General features: G+C 34.2%; 1 pseudogene; it reads right to left on the bottom strand.

Moving 5' to 3' along the window:
- Positions 1 to 139: 139 nt before the first annotated feature.
- On the bottom strand, positions 140 to 1,711 carry LOC111475013 (annotated as a pseudogene).
- Between the last annotated feature and the right edge of the window lie 8,073 nt (positions 1,712 to 9,784).

Here is a 9,784-nt window from a genome sequence, read left to right on the forward strand (position 1 = left end):
TACATCAAGGAAGAATTCGAAAGTAGCTCTAGTGAGCAGACACTCTACATCACGAGGAAAGGAGGACAGAAAAATGGCAAAGATGAAAATGGTGCAAAAGTAGATGTAACTTTGTATAAACAAATAGCAGACACTCTACCGGGTGGTTGCTATTGGAGAAAATTAATCCCTCAAGATCATTCCATGAAAGAGTTGCATTTTCGTACAACCTGTTTTTAATTTGCTACTTGATCTTCAACGCTAAACTGATTTTCAAAAGACATCTGTTGTTACATATAACTTTTATATTTATAGAATATATTTCACTTCTTTATTAATGTTTATATTAAAAAAAAATGAAAAATATTAATCTATTTGATTATTGCAGCGTCCTGTCGTCAATTCGTGAGAGATCTTTGAGAAGAGGACCCTAAGAAGACTGTAAAATTTTAGACAGATTATTGTGTTAAGGATAAATAATAAAAGAATACTCCTGAAATATGAGGTTGGTTTCGGTTATACTCTCGAGCTTTGAGATATTTCATTTTAACTCTTAAATCAGGATATAATTGAAATCAACTTCATAGTTTAGTAGTGTTCTTTTCGTTTATCATTCTGAAAACGAAAATATCAAAAAAATTGATAAAATTTTTGGATGAGATTGAGAGATTGAGAATACGAACCGTGTAATCTTCCGGAGACATCCAATTGTTTCCTAGAGAAACTCCTGACAAACAAAATCGAGAGTCATTTAAATTATTGATTCTATATTATTACAATGTGATCATTTTAAACAAATCAAAGTTATAATATGATTTTTTTTTTTACATATATATAAAAAAAAGTTATAATTCATCAATTATATTTGAAAATCTTTATTAAAAAAAAAGTAAAAATAGAAGTACCTCCGAGATTTAGGGTCAAATTTCCAGCTTGGATGGCCTGAAGAAGGGACAAAGCAAGGGTGACGGCGAATTTGCCACCGTAAGACTCCTCCAAGATGTACAAAGGAGGGTTTCGTAGGCCAACAGTGTCGTTCGAAACCTCAGCCAGCAAAGTCGTCATGTCGATCGCCGCCTCCACATCGCCTTTCGCAAATTCACCTCCACTCTCCACGTAGCTATATCTGGTCCCGACTAGATTATCCTTTTTTTTTTTAAATTTAGTCGAAAAATATTAGAATTTAAGGTTAAAATGACAAAAATTAAAAGGAAAAGGCCACAAACAAGAGGTTTGCTTTTTGCAGCCATGTTGAGTTTCTGGGCTTCAAGTTTGAGTTCAATGGTCTGATTTCCAGGAAGTTCCCAAACCTAGTTCCTGAGCCACCCTGTTTTTCAATATTTGAGCCATTTTCTTACAAAATACCCAAAATTTATAAATAAATCATTGGAAAAGATCGGCAGTTCACCGGTCCGCCCTGCAACCAGAGAATGGTCGACCATGGCTTGGAACCGACGTCCACTCTGGAAGGGCTTCTGTAAAGCCACCAAAACATATGGGCTTCTAAACAACACAATACACGAGCAAATATATAAAAAAAAATGACTAAAATAAAATAGAAGGAAAATTAATGAACTTGGCTTACTGGGTCTGACTTGAACGTAGCCCCATTCTTCAGATCCGTCTTGAGATTTGTGAGTTATGGAAGTTCCGACATGAAACAGAGAAGAGGAAGCAATGAGAACGAAACAGAGATGAAGAACTAATAGTTTAGCCATTGTCGAGAGAATGAGAAGCTTAGGTTCTTTAAAAACGGTGATAATGGATGACGATGAGACTCTTAGGTATTTATTGAATGGATGAATTAATTGGGAAGTTATGAAGGGGGGTGGAGAAAGACAAGATTAGGGCTATAAAGTACAAAATGAGCAACGGACCATTGAATCGCACAAGATACAACGACAATAAATAAGGTGACAATAGAGTGGGAGTAGAACCTAACTTATATTTTCCATTTTTCTTTACCATCTTCCAACCCATTTTATTCTCATTTTGGTATGAAAATTGAAATTATTTAATAAAAGTATATATTTAGAATTTTTTTAATGTAGAAATTCGTGGATGTGTGGAGTCATTTAGTTACTAATTTAGTCCGTTGATTAAAATTAATTTTGTGTTGTATTTAATTTTATTAAATGTTTTGAATGTTTGTGTTTTGTTTGGTTAAAATTAATGAATGAATTAATGAAAATTAAATATTAAGATTAAATTTTTGACAAGTACAAGATCTAATTTTATAATATAAACATTTAGTTGTAAAAGTTAATACGTATAATTGAGATTTTTTTTAAAGGTAGTATTTCTAAACAATAAAGATCGTACCACTACAAATTTAAGATTATACTTCGCTTAATTAAACGATAATTTGTATTTTTATGAACATTGGAATTGATGAATATCTTAAGTCTTATTTAGTAACTGTATAGAAGTTGTGGTTGTTTTTTTTTTTTTTTTTTAATAATTTGGAAGTAGTATTTTTAAATTTAATTTTTTGAAATAAAAAATCAAATGGTTATTAAAAGAAGCCTAAATAAAATAGGACTAAATACAACCCGCTAAAATTTAAAGATTATTAAAGGATGTCAGTAGGAGGATTCATATTTTGAACATGGTTGTGGAGGAGCTCGGGTCTATTTAATGTCATGAATAGGGTCCGGGCTTGTGGTCTTTGTCCCAACTTCTCGTATATACATTTTCACTCAATTTTTTAAAATGGGAAAAGAACCGTACAAAGAAATAATATATTCTTTATAGTAACAAATATGATAGGGATTTAAACCTTGAGCGTTAAAGAAAAGACTAAATACCTTAATCATTATGAAAGAAACATTTTTATTTGAGAATGGTTAGTATAAATTGTAATGAGCAAAATAGGAGGAATGATTAAAGATTTCCCATAAACACATAACATGATTCATATTCTCATTAATATTTGATTACTTTAAAGAAAATATAATTTTTCTTTTATTACAATAATTTGGAGTTTGAGAAAAAACAATCTAGCCAAACTACCATTATAACATCAACATTTTTTCATTTAAACAACTATCTTTACGGGGTGGAAGGAAAAAAGTGGAAGCCAACCAGAGTTGGATCAACCTTTGTGAAGGAAGTTGAGTTAGAAAAGTAAACTTCATCGAGATTCAATATTGGAAATAGGAGGATTGGAAGGTCCTTTTGTTGGGAGAGTAGTAGTAAGTACCTAAATGTTATAAGAATTTGATCAAATATTGTTATGGTCTCTTTTGATAGTTAGAGTATTTTTTTTAGCTATTTAGTTTAACTAATTTACCATATTTGTGGTTAGTTTCTATTTATTTATGTTGTTATTGTAAGGCTATAAAAGCCAAAGTTAAATACTCAATAATATTATCGCTTCAAACTCCAATCGTTTATGTTTCTGTGTTAATCATTCTTCTGTCAAAAACTTATAATTGGCCTCAGAACCACCACTAGGCTTTGTAGTGTAGTAATTTTTTAGTGATCAAATACAGAGAGTATGAGTAAAGACAAGACTTTAACGAAGATCCCTCACTTCGATGGTCTCTATGATCACTGGAGTGAGCTAATGGAAAATTTGCTCAAAGCAAAGAGTTTATGAAGTGTGGTAGAGATTGGTTTCTCAGAACTAGCGGAAGAAACAATGCTGACTAAGGCACAAAAGGGTCACCTTGATGATGCTAGACTCAAAGATCACCAAGTAAAGCATTACCTCTTCCAGGCAATTGATCATACTGTCTTTGAACAAATCTTGGATCTTCGCACAACCAATATTGTTTGGGACTCAATGAAGCGAAAGTTTGGTGGAAACAAAAAAGTGAAGAAATCTCTTCTTAATGCATTAAGGAGAGAATTTGAGATCCTAGAGATCGAAGAAGATGAAAGTATCATATTATTTTGCAAGAGTGATGATAATCTCCAACAAGATGAGAAGATATGCCAGACAAGAAAACTGTAGAAAAAATTCTACGTACCCTCACTGAAAAATTTACTTATGTTGTATTATCCATTGAGGAATCCAAAGATACTGATAACATGTCCATTGATGAATTACAAAGTTCATTAGTGGTGCATGAACAAAAATTTCGAAGATCAAGCAATACTGGAGAGGAGCAAGTTCTAAAAGTCGAAGGTCGAACGAAAATAAGTAGTAGAGGAAGAGGAACTTACAGGAGCAGAGGACACGGAAGAGGAAAATCAACTTTCAACAAAGCAACTATTGAATGTTATAGGTGTCAGGACTTGAGTCATAAATATGAATGTCCAAAGATGAATAAAGAATTGAATTATGCAAAGCTTGAAGAAGAGGATGAAATGTTGTTAATGGTTGATATTGAAGACATGAAGCAAAAAGGAGTTATACTTGGTTCTTAGATTCTGGTTGCTTAAACCATATGTGTGTATATGAAGGTATGTTTTCAAGCTTAGACAGGATCTTTTCCCACTCCATCAAAAGCTTGAAAATAATATAAGTACGAATGGTTCTGGAAAGGGTGTAGTGAAATTAACTTTGCATGGGGTTCGCTACACTATTAGTAATCTGTATTGGGTACCTGAATTTAAAAATAATCTCTTGAGCGTTGGAAAAATACAAGAAAAAGGAGCAGCAGTGCTCTACAAAGATAATGTACGTAGCATTTATCATCCACAAAAAGGAAAAATGGTAGAGTCAATTATGAGTGCAAATTAGTTGTTCACTTTGTTTGTTAAACCATCTGCCACAACAAATGAAGGAAGATGCCTCCAAGTTTCAAATATGGATCAGTTAACACTTTGCAACCATCATTATGGTCATCTCGGCTACAAAGGCTTGTGCACCTTGAAACACAAAAACATGGTGAAAGGTCTGCCACAAATTGTAGCTCCAAACACCACCTATGAGGCATGTATGAAAGAAAAGCATATCAAACTTCATTTTCAAAAATGAGTAAATGGAGAGCAAGTGAAAAATTGGGCCTTGTAAATGCAGATCTATGTGGTCGAATTTCACCAGCTTCAAATAGCCATAAAAAGTATTTGTTGTGCGATGATTTTTCAAAGAAGGCATGGAGTTATTTTCTTTTGTATAAAAATCAGAAACATTTTATCATTTCAAATGTTTCAAAATAATTGTGGAAAAGAAATTGGAATGCCTATAATGTTTAAGGACAGATAGAGGAGTAGAGTTCAATTCAGTAAAATTCAACGATTTTTGCAAACAGCATAGAGTGCAGACACAATTGACCACAACCTATAGCCCAATTAAATAGAGTGGCAAAACGCCAAAATTGCACCGTGATGAACTTGGTAAGGTAAGAGTTATGTTGACAGAGAAGAAAGTGCCTAAAAATTTCTAGCCTTAAGTAGTTAGGCGGACATTTCTAGCCTAAAGCAGTCAGGTGGACGATTCACATTTTGAATTCATCACCCACTCTTGCAGTAAAAGAGATGACACCAGAAGAGGCTTGGACTGGGGAGAAACCATCAGTAGATTATTTTAGAGTTTTTGAATGTGCGAAACATGTTCATATTCTAGATGCCAAGAGAAGCAAACTTGAAGATAAAAGTGTAATATGTGTTTTACTTGGAGTCAGCAGCGAATCCAAAGGCTATTGAAATGTTTGGTCAAACTACAAATAAAATTATAATAAGTTGTAATGTAGTTTTTGAGGAAGATCGTGAATGGAATTGGAAATTTTTTTAAGGTGAAATAAAATTGGACTGGGGGACAATATTGAAATTGATGAGAATACAGTCGAAGAAGGAGAAGTCACGGTGGAAATGACTAAACTGGTTGCTGAAACAATTGAACCAGTTGTTGAAAACATAGAAGGGGAAATCACGGAAGAAACGACTAAACTGGTTGATGATTTCAGATCCTGTGAATTTTGAGGAGCTTTCAAAAGCCCAAAATGGAGATTGGCTATGGATGAAGAAATCAAATCCATTGAAAAAAATCAAACATGGAACTTGGTGGTTCTGTCGGCTAGAGCAAAGAAAATAAGAGTGAAATGGATTTACAAGACCAAGCTAAATGAGTTTGGAGAAGTTGATAAATACAAAGCAAGATTGGTTGTAAAAGGCTACATACAAGAGCATGAAATTGATTTTACAGAAGTGTATGCATCTGTGGCCAGAATGGATACTGTGAGAATTGTCATTGCTTTTGCCACCAAGAAAAGTTGGAAACTCTATTAGTTAGATGTCAAATCAGCTTTTCTATATGGTGAGTTAAAAGAAGATATTTTTGTTGAACAACCAAAAGATTAGGAGAAAAAGGGAAGTGAGGAGAGGGCGTACAAATTCCATAAGGCTCTCGATGGATTAAAACAAGCACCTAGAACCTAGTTTAGTTGAATAGAATCCTTCTGCATCAAAGAAGGATTCGAAAGCAACTCCAGTGAGCAGACACTACATCACGAGGAAGGGAGGACAGAAAATTGGCAAAGATGAAAATGGTGCAAAAGTAGATGTAACTCTGTATAAACAAATAGTGGGAAGTCTGATGTATCTCGCAGCTACTCATCCTGATCTCATGTTTGTTGTAAGTTTGATTAGTCGTGATATGAACCAAAAGACGTCAATCATACAATATACTTCAATGAAGATGTGAAGAAAAGGTTGTCAAAATTATCAAAAAATGTTTCAATTCATGACACATTGAAGAAGAATGAAGTTTGATTGTTATAAATTTTGGGTAGGTTACAATTTAGAGTAATTTAGAGTTATTGTGATAACTTTTTATTTAGAGTAATTTAGGGTTACAATTACATAATGACTAATTATGGTCATTAAGTATGAATGTTACTAACTCTTGTAATGCCTTTAATAGTTTCATTTTGAGGCTATATAAAGCCGTATGTTGTATTTGTAAGTAGACTTGGAAAATATAGTAAATGGAGCATTTGTGCTTTCTTTAGCCAATGACTAAGTTTCTTTGCAATTCTATGTAGTTTAGGTTGCATGTAGAATCATTCAAGCTCGATATGATCAATCTTGCTTGTGGAGTGATTCGAATCTCAAACAAGTGTTCTTGCGTTGAGATATTTGATCAACAAGAATCATTCAAGCTAGACATGATCGATCTTGCTTGTGGAGTGATTCGAATCTCAAACAATGTTCTTATCATGAGATATTTGATCAACAAGGTAATCCAAATCTTACTCCACGTGTAGTGATTTCCACATATTAGTGTCATGAATTGAAACATCTTTTGATAATTTTGACAACATTTTCTTCATATCTTCATTGAAGTATATTGTATGATTGACGTCTTTTGGTTCATATCAAATCGTCTTATTGCATGTCCAACAAAACAACATGTTGCAGTAGCTAAAAGGGTTTTAAGGTACTTGAAAGGTACGATAGATTATGGTGTATTTTATAGAAATTGAGGAGTTAGTGATTTAATTGGATTTACTAATAGTGACTATGCCGGAGACTTGGAAGATATTAAGAGTACTTCAGGCTATGTGTTTATGATAAGCGGAGGAGCAGTAGCTTGGTCTTCTCGTAAACAGCCTTTTGTCACCTTATCAACCACAGAAGTTGAGTTTGTTGCTGCTAGTGCCTGTGCATGTCAAGCTGTTTGGATAAGGATACTCAAAGTGATGGGTCACTATCAAATTGAAGGAACAAAGCTAATGTGTGATAATACTTCAATTATTAAGATATCCAAAAATCCAGTTCTACATGGACGTTCCAAACAGATAAGAATAAGATTTCACTTTCTTAGAGATCTTTCAAAAGAAGGAACCGTTAATTTATTATTTTGTGGTACCCGAAATCAACTTGCTGATTTGTTAACAAAGCATCTCAAATTAGAAGTTTTTCAGAAGTGGTGTGAAGAACTTGGTGTGCAAAGTTTTTCTAATTTGAAATAATTTTGACAAAGAATAATAAGTTCAAGGGAGGGATTGTTAGAATAATTTGATTATGTCAAATACGCTTATGTTTCTAGAGTATTTTTAGCTATTTAGTTTAACTAATTTGTCATATTTGGGTTAGTTTCGATTTCTGTTGTTATTTGTAAAAGCTAAGTTTAGTACTCAAAAGCCAATTTCAGTACTCAATAATATTATCAGTTGAAACTCCAGTTGTTTATGTTTCGGCTTAATCATTCTTCTGTTACACTAAATCCTCATAATCACCCTAGATAAAGTTTTGTAAATTCACTAACACAATTATTCTTACTAGATTAATCAATAACAGAGATTAGATTCATTATTTCATTCGTCTGTTATCGTACAAATTAACTTTATATGTATAGAAATAAGGACGAGAAGAATTAGTAAGTCACTTGGACGGAACAAGAGGATGAAGATGAATGAATCAGTAGTAATCTCATTTTTCTTTATTGTCATCTAAGTCATCATAGGGAGTAAGCACGAATCACTTCTAGAATGGGCACACAACACATCAGATACTTTTCTCGAGCCTTAACCAACTCGTTAGCACATTTTGAACACGTGCACATGTGCCCACATCTAAAATTTGTAAATGAGAGAAAATGTAAAGTTAAGTGAAAGTTGGTACCAAAGAAAAACACACAAAAACAAACTGATTGGTAAAATTATCTGTACAACAAAGCATGTAAATTTTATAAGCTAAAGAATCTAGTGGCAATAATAATGAAGACAAACCTTTTGAACTAGCTGTCGGCTCAATGTAGAAGAAACTTCTTTCTTTATTGAGCACTGCAACTCTAGTTGCATATCCATGCATATCTCCTACATTCTCTATAGGTTGCTCATCCTCTGTTGCAGCCTCGACATGTCAATCCTCAAATCGTTGATGATCTCCCAATCTTGTAAGATTTAGGAACAAGTTTAAGTAAAAAAAAAAAAAAAAAGATAATCACAATAATTTCACCAGAAAGAAAATTGCATTAATTCAAAATATAATTATGGAATCACCATTCATCAATGGTTTACCGATTACATTTGCATGTTTTACTATTTATTTTATTTTTTTTACTTTGCATCCTACTGGCTTCAACTAGAAAGACAATAATGGAACCTTGATGAGACATACAACTCCAAATTGCTGACAGAAATCACGTCGCGGCCAACTCCCATTGCTCAACTCATGATCCCAAAGTTGTCGAGAGGGCAATGTAGGTGGCAGTGGAAAAACAATCGAATGGCTCTCAATAGAACCCGCTTGACCTTCACTCTGCCTATTGTGTTCATGTTCTTGTTCTTGTTTTGTAGATGTGTAAGGGGGTGTCACAACCTAACTATGAAGAGAGTAGGTTGTGACCATCACATTGCGACAAGAGAAGCGGCGACCATCAAGTGGTCCCCATCCGTCCACACGAGGGCCAAGACGAATGCTACGATGCGACCGAGGAGGACGGTACATTATCTAACACACCACACAGAGTGGGCATTGAAGACAAGTTGAGATATAAGCAAGATAGAGACATCGAATAGACAATAGTGGAAAATATGAGCTTGTTGAAGGGTCGGGTAGGGTCCCAAGCCATAACCTCGAAAGTCAAGGCTGCAAAAGAAATTTGGACATGCGGCTCTGGAGTTAAACTCATGTCTATGATGAAAAATTGAAAATGGCTCAAAATATACTATAGGCGTACCATGGTGTCAGCTCTCCACCACCCCTGGGCCATGTGGCCTAATCGAGCTACCCTGTGGCACATACGTGTATCACAGTATGGGTTTGCGTACCGAGACGAGTGTTGAAGTTTGCTATATAGACCCGCTATCCGATACGGTATATGTAAATGACATGGAACTGGCACGGGAGAGCCAATACCTCGATAGAACTCGGATGGATGGATGTTTGGGACGTTCCAATGAGATGAGCG

This window comes from Cucurbita maxima, unplaced genomic scaffold (assembly GCF_002738345.1).
Source record: "Cucurbita maxima cultivar Rimu unplaced genomic scaffold, Cmax_1.0 Cma_Scf00900, whole genome shotgun sequence".
In the NCBI taxonomy this organism is placed as follows: domain Eukaryota; kingdom Viridiplantae; phylum Streptophyta; class Magnoliopsida; order Cucurbitales; family Cucurbitaceae; genus Cucurbita; species Cucurbita maxima.